The sequence below is a fragment of the Brassica oleracea genome, chromosome C5 (genome assembly GCF_000695525.1).
Source record: "Brassica oleracea var. oleracea cultivar TO1000 chromosome C5, BOL, whole genome shotgun sequence".
NCBI classification, from domain to species: domain Eukaryota; kingdom Viridiplantae; phylum Streptophyta; class Magnoliopsida; order Brassicales; family Brassicaceae; genus Brassica; species Brassica oleracea.
In genome coordinates this window covers 30,612,722-30,622,885 of record NC_027752.1, presented here as the reverse complement: position 1 = coordinate 30,622,885, position 10,164 = coordinate 30,612,722, and the positions used below count along the sequence as shown (strand labels likewise).

General features: G+C 40.8%; 1 pseudogene; it reads right to left on the bottom strand.

Annotated features, from left to right (window-relative positions):
* Window positions 1-5,248: 5,248 nt before the first annotated feature.
* LOC106344975 overlaps window positions 5,249-10,164 on the bottom strand; it is a 7,265-nt pseudogene continuing 2,349 nt past the window's right edge.

The following is a 10,164-nucleotide window of genomic DNA, read 5'->3' as shown; positions in this document are numbered from 1 at the left end:
GACCATGGTGCGAACAATCCTAACATTTGATTCTACATGTACTAGGGAGATTAATGCCACACGGCCATATGAATTTAAATGCAATCATATTCGAATTCGTATGTTTTCTATATGCTGGTCGATTTCATTAATCAATGTGAATGCAATTCAATTCAAATTCATATGTAATGCAAACAACCTTAGCAATTGATTTATAAATTAGGGTTTCTACTTTTAAATCTAAGGCTGTCGGTTTTAATTAAAGGTTTCAATGCGTTTAGGATTCAAGTTCTAGATCAGATTACTTCAATCAATCTAACAATCCTTTGTTTGTAGGGGATTTAGAACCGGACCACCTTTAGAGAGAGAGAGAAGACGAACAATCGGGTCGCGGATGGGACGATCGCGGGCTGGACGTGTCTCGGCTGCGAGCTGCGCGGAGATCGAGTCGGGTGCGATCGCGTCTCGGGTGTGGATCGCGAGCTGGACGGTTCTTCTGAGCTGGAACGTGATCTGAGAACGTTTAGGTTTCAAGAGGGATCAACTGAGTTCTTGGATGAACTAAGAACGTGATTAGGATTTAGGGTTTTTGGTTGTGGTCGCCGGTTTTGGCTTTTAGGGTTAGAGGTTTCGATTTGTCTCAGGGATCTAGAGACGATCGTGCTGATAACGTGTTGTAAAAGAATGGGGAATTGTTTCTGTGTATATTAAGGAGTAATAGAGGTTCCTTATATAAGGATTACATAGTATATGAAAAAGGAAATTATCCAAAACCTAATACAACATGAAATAAGAAAAGATCTAAAACAGATAAATGGAAAACGTCCTAAGACTAAAGTCGGCCAAGGCATGGGCCGACTCTCTCTCCTCGGACACCGACTCTCTCTCCTCCTTTGGCCACGGCTGGGCCTTGTCTTGATCTTGGTTATAGGCCATCCACATAATGATTTATAACAAAATTTGTATTGTTTCTTTATTAGCTAGTAGATAGATACCCGAAGTATTATTTATTGTGAGGTAGACTTTATTTCTTTTCTAGTCGCCACAAATTACATTCATATACATTACCAATCACTTAGTACAAACCTCATTTGATGAGACTGGGAATCGATTAAAGTTTGAAATTCCGTAGCTACGCTATGCTGCATGCTTGCCTATGAAACGAAATCAGATATATATAGACTTGCGTCAACTATACACACGTGTGTTTGCGTTGGTTTAGATTATAAGTAATTTAGAGTTGATATTAGGAATTTAATATAAGGACCGTGTAATATAAATGATAGATTCTAGAATAGGTGCAAATTTAAACGACAACATGATAGATAAAAGAGCAATTGCACTTGATATACACGAAAATAAGATTAATTAGCTGTTTGGTTATGTACTGTTCGACTTTCGATAATCCCAAAACTTACCCTATTACGTAGGTATTCGTAATTTGACTCGGCTACGATACAGGGAACTAGACTATTGATATTAAGAGTTTTCAAGGCTCTTAATCAAATGTTATAGTATAAAGGATGTCAAACCAGTTCTAAGTGATTCTAAAGCAAAAAGAATGCAAGACAATGCTTAATCTAAATGATATCAATTGGTGAGATGATTTTGAACTAAAATATTACTAAAATGCAATAAATAACAAAGCTTTCTTTTTTAATGAGAAGGAAGAACTCATGGGCTAAGGGAATTGACCTTGGGTGATCAAGTTTCAATCTAAAGGTGGTACCTTTCAATCAATCTGTCAACCTTATACCTAGACACAATCTTAAACAAACTCTATCTCTAGATGAATGCTCATTTACTAAGATAACTCAAGCATCAAATTTCTTTGGTTGAATATTATCTAAGCAATCATTAATATAAAGTCCAATAGTCATCTTTACACCTTTAACAACAAATCTCTTTGGTAAAGAATGTTAAAAGCTCAGGAGAGTTGGTTCAAGCATTTCATCAAACACCTTTCGGGTATGAAATGCCTAAAGCTCAACTTTAGAGAGACCAACTCTAAAATTGCAATAAAGCACTCTACTAGCAAGGAACAAGATGGATCTATACTAAAACACCTTAGATCTAGCTTAATCACCCTTAGTCTCCCTAACCCTTAGTCTCCCTAACCCATGAATCCAAAGATGACTACTCAGTAATCTTCATGATAAACCCAAAAATCAATGATGATTTGGTGTTAATCATGATTAGTGATCAATATAACTAAGCAATCACAAAAGATAATGATCAAGATTAGATCTTTCACCTAAAAGTTCATTGTGATTAGATAGAAAAATAAGATCTCCCCCTAACATTAGGTTTAGAGAGTATTTATATGACTTCTAAAACCTAATGGGCTCAGTCAACAACCTGAAAGGCCCAAATAAAACATAAATTTCCGATCAGAAGAAAAGACACACCGCGGGTACAATAGGTCGCTCCCCATCTAGAGCGGGTTAGTCACCTCGCTCCGGAACATCTCTCCAATATGTTTGCTTCACGTCTTCAAACCGCGCGCGGGTTCATGACGTCGCTCCCCATCTGGAGCGGGTTAGTCACCCCGCTGCTGGACGTCGCTCTAAATGCCATCTTCACATCTTCAAATTGCACGCGGGTTAAGGGCCTCGCTCTGTCTTGGTCGCTCTGACTCTCGAGAGTTGTAGATGGGGTGTTGGTTCGGAGCGGGTGCCGAACCCCGCTGTGTCTACCCCGCGCTGCCTTCGTTTCGTCTGGAGCGGGTGTCACAGGTCGCTTCCATTGCCCGCTCCGGTGTTCTACTCGCTCAAACAACACTTTCCACTCTCTTTTTGATCCCAAATGCTTCCAAGTACCCCCAAGAACTCCAAAGGACACTCCAACACCTGATTAAGACTTATGCAATGCGAAAAGGAAACTAAAATGCATAATCCCTAATCTAAATGATCAAAACATGCAAGAATGAAGAGTTAAAACAATGCAAATGTGCAAGATATCAACTCCCCCACACTAGTCATTTCCTGTCCACAAGTAAACTTTTAAGAGCCAAAGGGAAAGAGGTTTGAAAATGGGAACACATAACCAAAAGGACACTTTCTAGCCATCAACCTAACATCCTAAGGAAAACATAGCAAATAGCATGAGCAACTCTCTTATTATACTCTAGCTTCTCTAGGCCTATCCATACTCTTATGCCTCTACACAATTTGCAATACTCATCAACTAACAAGTTCTTTAAACCAGCTCTTCTCACATTGATTCACACACACACACACAAGGTGAATTCTCCCAAATGGGCACATGATCTCAATCATTTGGCTAGGTAAGCAATGGTCTAATATGAATGAAGAGAAGGATTCAAATGTTGTCATTTCAAGGTGGTTATCACTCAAGAACAAGGAACTCATGCATACATAGATTCATTTTCATCATTCCACCCCTTTTTATAAGTGATTACAAGTTCTACCCTTTTATCATCATCTCAAAACCAAAATAACACCCACTCACATCATTCACCCAATGAACAACTCTCTTTTTCTTTTGACTCAATCAACTAGGGACTTTAATTCAGTTTTTACAACACTTAGCTCTAACTCTTTCTCATTTCCCTCCCCCCCTTCTCTTTGATTTTTTTTTTTTTTTTTATAAGGGGGAAGGTTCTTTTGTACATAATCTAGAGCTTCATACTTTCCTTTTGTCCCTAGAGTTTTCTTTTCTAATGACACTCTTTTGTTCATCTTTGTCATCTTTCTCACTCCCCAAACCCAAGACATTAAGATTTATAACACACAAAACCCTCTCACCATCCCCAAATGCTAGCTCATTTTGCTAGCAAGAGATGAGAACAAATCTATGTCGCCTCCAATACTCTCAAGATTTTGCACATGACAAGCTATCAAAAGAGCTCTCACTTATGCAATTCAATGTTTGGTCTCAAAGAATGGCTAGAGTTGTAGGGTATGGAGTGCCATTTGGGTTAACAAAGATTGGTATAATGGAATAAGATAACCCAAATGTGTATGAGATCCATGATCAAGTATGCAAATGCCCATATGCAAGAGAGATTAAGTTCATTCAAGCCAAGTTCAGATTGGAGCTGATATTAAGAACAATGCCAATATCAAGCAAGCAAACAAGTTTCAAGAAGAGTTTTCAAGGCTCGAAGCATGCAAGGCTCGAAGCATGCAAGGCTTTCAAGAGATGCTTAAGCTACTTGATATATTTAACTAGGGTGTCACTTTGAGTTCTAGACAAGAGTTCTTTACAAGACATTTAAATCATTGCTCACTATGCAAGTGAATGCAACCTATATGATCCTAGACATCTAATTTTTTTGGATTTTCTATGCAAATAGGTGTATGCTCTAGACTCAATCTTAAAGATACAACTACATGCTTCTTTTTGTTGTTTTTGAAAATTTTGAATTTTTTTTGGATTTTCTATGCAAATATGTATCTACAATGCATGAAATAAAACACTTTAAAATGATTAAATACTTGGTACCTCCCCCAAACTTGAATCACACAGTCTCTGTATGTCCAAGAGAGGAAGAGATACCGAAAACAAAGTTAAATGAAAACTAAACTGGTATATACAATGGTGAGGTGATGGAGTACCTGTCTAAGCGTCCGGGAAAAAGGTCGTGGCCTCGTCTCCGGTGTCATCGGGGAAGGTATTGAAGTATGCTTGAGGCTCGCTGGAAACCTCCTCATTGTCGGTTTCGTCATCGGTTGAGGCAAGGGAAGGAGACTTATTCCCGGAGTTGGATTTAGGAGCTTTGGGGTTTCGTGCCAGACGTAAAAGCTGGTGGGCAGTCGTGGAGTGGCTTTGGTACCTCGCTGCCATACCCCACTCCAGCTTCGATTATATTTTCGGATTTTAGCGCAAGACTCTCGTGCCCCGCTGCGTCTCCCCGCGCTGAATCGTCGTCTGAATCTTCAAGTCGTGGCGCGACATCCAGACCCCGCTGCATCACCCCGCTTCAAACTCGACTATAAACTATGTTTTGACGCACGGTTTCATCACCTCGCAACACTAGCTCGCTCTAGGTAAGCTCGAGCTGTCAACACGCAGAGCGACCTCCAGACCTCGCTGCATCACCCCGCTGCCACACCTCGCTCTAGTGCAGTTTAACTTAAAACTGATCCTTCAACCTGATGGAGACCAGTTTTACCCACCAAACTTGATGTGAACTCGACCCACCGATAATAAAGTCCTAAAAAGAAATATGTACAAGGATAGTCATGGGATTTCCTCCCAAGTGAGCTTGTTTTAAGTCTCTAGCTTGACTTTGCCTACTTTGAGACTAGGCTGGAGCAGGATCAGAGAGTGGGGTTGATGTCCCATTCTCCTTGGGTGTTGTAGCCATGTACTGCTTGACCCTCTGTCCATTAACAGTGAAATCATTTCCTTGCTTGTCCCAAAGCACAATTGCTCCATAAGTCTTCACTTCCTTAACCTCAAATGGACCAGACCACCTTGACTTGAGCTTCCCTGGAAACAACTTCAGCCTAGAATTATAGAGAAGAACTTGATCCCCAGCTTTGAAATTTCTCTTGAGGATGTGCTTGTCATGAAAGGCCTTGGTTTTCTCCTTGTAGATCCTTGAGTTCTCAAAAGCATCCATCCTTATCTCATCAAGCTCATGTAACTGAAAGAGTCTATTCTCCTTTGCACTCTTGATGTCAAAGTTCAGCAGCTTCACAGCCCACAATGTCTTGTATTCAAGCTCAACTGGTAGATGGCAAGCCTTTCCATAGACAAGGTTGAAAGGCATAGTGCCTAAAGGAGTCTTGTAGGCTGTTCTATATGCCCAAAGTGCATCATCAAGTTTGTCTGACCAATCCTTCCTGTTAGTTCCCACAATCTTCTCCAATATTCCCTTAATTTCCTTGTTGGAGATCTCAACTTGACCACTTGTTTGAGAGTGATAAGGTGTTGCCACCTTGTGCTTCACTCCCTTCTTCTTGACAAGACCTTCAAACAGCTTGTTGATGAAGTGTGATCCTCCATCACTTATAACCACTCTTGGGACTCCAAATCTTGGGAAAATTATGCTCTTGAACATCTTTAACACCACTCTTGAGTCATTTGTAGCACTTGCCACTGTTTCAACCCATTTGGACACATAATCCACAGCCACAAGGATGTACTTGTTGCCATAAGAAGAAGGAAAAGGTCCCATGAAGTCTATTCCCCATACATCAAACACCTCCACCTCAAGAATTGGATTTTGAGGCATCTCATTTCTCTTGGTGATGTTTCCTCTCCTTTGGCAAGAATCACACTTGGAAACAAAGTCTTGTGTGTCCTTGAACATATGTGGCCACCAAAACCCAGCTTGTAACACCTTTGAAACAGTCTTGAAGGTAGCAAAATGGCCTCCATAGGTAGATCCATGGCAATGTGTAAGGATCCCTTCAATTTCTTCATTAGCCACCACTCTTCTATAGAGCTGATCCTTGCAAAGAATGTAGAGGTATGGCTCATCCCAATAGTATCTCTTCACATCTTTGTAGAACTTCTTCTTTTCATAGCCCACAAGATCCAATGGTTCTTTTCCAGTAGCTAAGTAGTTAACCAAATATGCATACCAAGGACCTTTCTCTTCAGTTTCCTCTTCAAGCTTCTTACCAGTCTTGCAAACCTTTACCACTGCTCTGATAGCCATGATCTGCTCCTCTGGAAGTCCCTCATCAATGAGGATATCACACTCAATTCTCATTCTGGACAAATGATCAGCTACACCATTCTCAACTCCCGGCTTGTCTTTGATCTCTAGATCAAACTCTTAAAGTAGCAGGATCCATCTCAAAAGTCTTGGTTTTGCATCCTTCTTTGCTAGAAGATGCCTCAAAGCTGCACGGTCTGTGTACACAATGACCTTGGAACCCATAAGGTAACTTCTGAACTTCTCAAAGGCAAAGACTGTGGCCAACAACTCCTTCTCTGTCGTGGCATATCTCATCTGAGCATCATCCAAAGTTCTGCTCGCATAATATATCACATGGGTCTTCTTGTCCTTCCTTTGTCCCAAGACAGCTCCAACAGCATAATCACTAGCATCACACATAATCTCAAAATGGAGATCCCAATCAGGTGGCTGGACAATAGGAGCACTAACAAGTTCGCTCTTCAGCTTCTTGAAGGCTTCGTGACATTCTACATCAAAGCTGAAAGTAGCTTCCTTGCACAACAGCCTGGTCAAAGGTCTAGTGATCATAGAGAAGTCTTTGATGAATCTTCTGTAGAATCCAGCATGACCAAGAAAACTTCTGATGTCCTTCACTGTCTTTGGTGGAGGCAAACTAACCATCACTTCAATCTTAGCCTTGTCTACCTCAATCATCTTCTCTGAAATCTTGTGTCCCAGCACAATCCCTGTCTCAGCACAATCCCTTCCTTAACCATGAACTGACATTTCTCCCAGTTCAGCACAAGGTTAGTGTCTTCACATCTCTGTAGGACCCTGCACAAATTTGACAAACAAGCAGAAAACGAAGATCCGTAGACAGAGAAGGCATCCATGAAAACATCCACAACATCCTCAATGAGATCAGAGAAGATAGACATCATGCACCTTTGAAAGTTGGCTGGAGCATTACATAGCCCAAATGGCATCCTTCGATATGCAAAGGTGCCATAAGGGCATGTGAATGTTGTCTTCTCTTGATCATTGGGATGTATGTGTATCTGGAAGAACCCTGAATACCCATCAAGAAAGCAATAGAAAGGGTGATTTGCAAGTCTCTCAAGCATTTGATCAATAAATGGCAATGGAAAATGATCCTTTCTAGATGCAGAGTTGAGCTTTCTATAATCAAAACACATCCTATAGCCAGTTATGGTTCTAGTTGGTATCAATTCATCTTTGTCATTTTTAACCACAGTGATACCACCCTTCTTTGGGACAACATGCAGAGGAGATACCCATTTAGAATCTGAAATAGGGTAAATAACACCAGCATCTAAGAGTTTAAAAATCTCCTTCTTTACAACATCCTTCAGGTTAGGATTTAACCTTCTTTGATGCTCTATAGAAGTCATTGATTCATCCTCAAGATATATCCTATGCATGCACAAAGAGGGTGATATCCCCTTAATATCATCAAGTGAGTAACCTATAGCTTTTCTAAACCTCCCAAGTTTATTCAAAAGTTTAGACAGCTCAAGTTCACTAAGTTCACTACTCACTATGACAGGGTAAGTCTCATTAGGGCCAAGAAAAGCATACCTTACACCTTGGGGAAGAGGTTTAAGCTCCACTATAGGCGCCTTGAGTTCACTCCAGTCCTCTTGATGAATGTCTTCTTGTTGAGTAGCTGAGGTAGCATGGTGAATCTCATGTGTAAGCTCCTCATTCTGATCTTCACCAACAATCCCCTTGTGAGAATCCAGCATCTTCACATAGGCATCACTTTCCTTGTTCTCAACCACTTGGACCTCTCTTTTAATTGTCAAAGCATGTTGTAGAGGGCCTTCAAGTGCCAACTCCTCTAGAAGCTCATCAGCTAGAGCATCCATTTCATCTATGTAGAAAACTTGGTTCTGAATGGTTGGCCTCTTCATCACGTCATTGATGTCAAAGTGGAGGATGTTCCCTTTTCCAAGATGAAGATCAATCTTTCCTTCTCTGACATTCACAATAGCTCCTGCTGTGGCTAAGAATGGTCTTCCAAGGATCAAAGGGTCTTTAGCTTCCTCACCCATCTCCAACACAACAAAATCAGTAGGGATCTCAAAGTTACCAACCATCACGGGAAGGTCTTCTAGGATACCAACAAGAATCTTCACTGATCTATCAGCCAACACCAAAGAGAGTCTACACTTCTTGTATTGAGTAAATCCAAGCTTCTTTGCAATAGACAAAGACATCAGGCTGACACTAGCTCCAAGATCGCATAGAAACCTCTCAAACACAATGGGTCCTAGAGCACAAGGTAAGGTGAAACATCCTGGATCCTCTAGCTTCCTTGGAACATCTAACTTCTGGATAATGGCGCTGCACTCGTGAGTAAGAATCATCATGCCTTCCATCTTTTTCTTCTTTGCAGCCACAACATCTTTCAAGAACTTGCTGTACTGAGGGACTAACATAAAAGCATCAATGATGGGCATTGTGACCTGAACTTCACTCATTTGTTTCTCAAAGAGTGCCTTGGACTTCTCCAATAGTTGTCTCTTGAATCTTCCAGGGAATGGTAGCTTTGGCTCATAGGGGGAGGAACAAAAGATGATTCATTTGTTGGAGTAGCAATTTCACCATGTTCACTGTCCTCTTCTCTTCTCCAACCTTTCCTTTACCCTTAGCTTCAACAATCTTTTCCAGAATCTCTTCATCAACCTTCTCATCTACAATCATCATTCATCATCAATGTTGATGGCCACCTCCCCACCTTGTTTCTCACCATCCTTGGTGAGAACTCTTGGAGGCAACTCTCTACCACTCCGTAGGGTGATTGCCTTCATTTTTTCCTTGGGGTTTTGCTTTGGCTTTCCAGGTAATGACCCTTGTTGGCGACTTGGCTGAGAGTTCATAGAAGAAAACTGGTTCTCCGAAGTTCGGATCTTGTTGTTGAGCTCATTGTAGCTTCCATCAATCTTGGAGTGAATGTTCTTGAACCATTGTCTTCTCATTCTTTGCCTGAAAATCCAAAAGTTTCTTGAACATTGCATCCACACTTGTATCTGAAGCTGGAGCTTGGGAAGAACTTCCTTGAGCTTGAGTAGACTGATTGCCGTGATTGCTGAAACCAGGAGGGATGTTTTGCCTAGGCTGATAGCTCCCTTGCTGAGTGTTTTGCTTGGGCGGGTATCCTCCTTGCTGGTTGTTAGGGTAAGACCTTTGCTGGTAGTTGTTGTACTGAAAGTTAGGTTCCTTCCTGTACCAAGTAGTAGGCCTAGGACTTATTATCCGAGATCCGGATTCGATCCGAGATCCGCTCCGGATCCGCTCCGAAAATAGGATATCTGGGGTGCCCGGATCCGAATCCGGATAGTAAAATCTTGGATCCGTCCAAACCGGATCCGGATCCGGATATCTTAATTTTTAGGTCCGGATATCCGGATCCGGATCCGTACTTTTAAAACACATTAACTTTTTAAATTTCATTAATATTTATACTTTATATAATAATATTTATACATAAATTAATTTTGTAATATTGTATTTTAGTTTTTACAATATTATAGACATATATATATATATATTTATAAATCTTT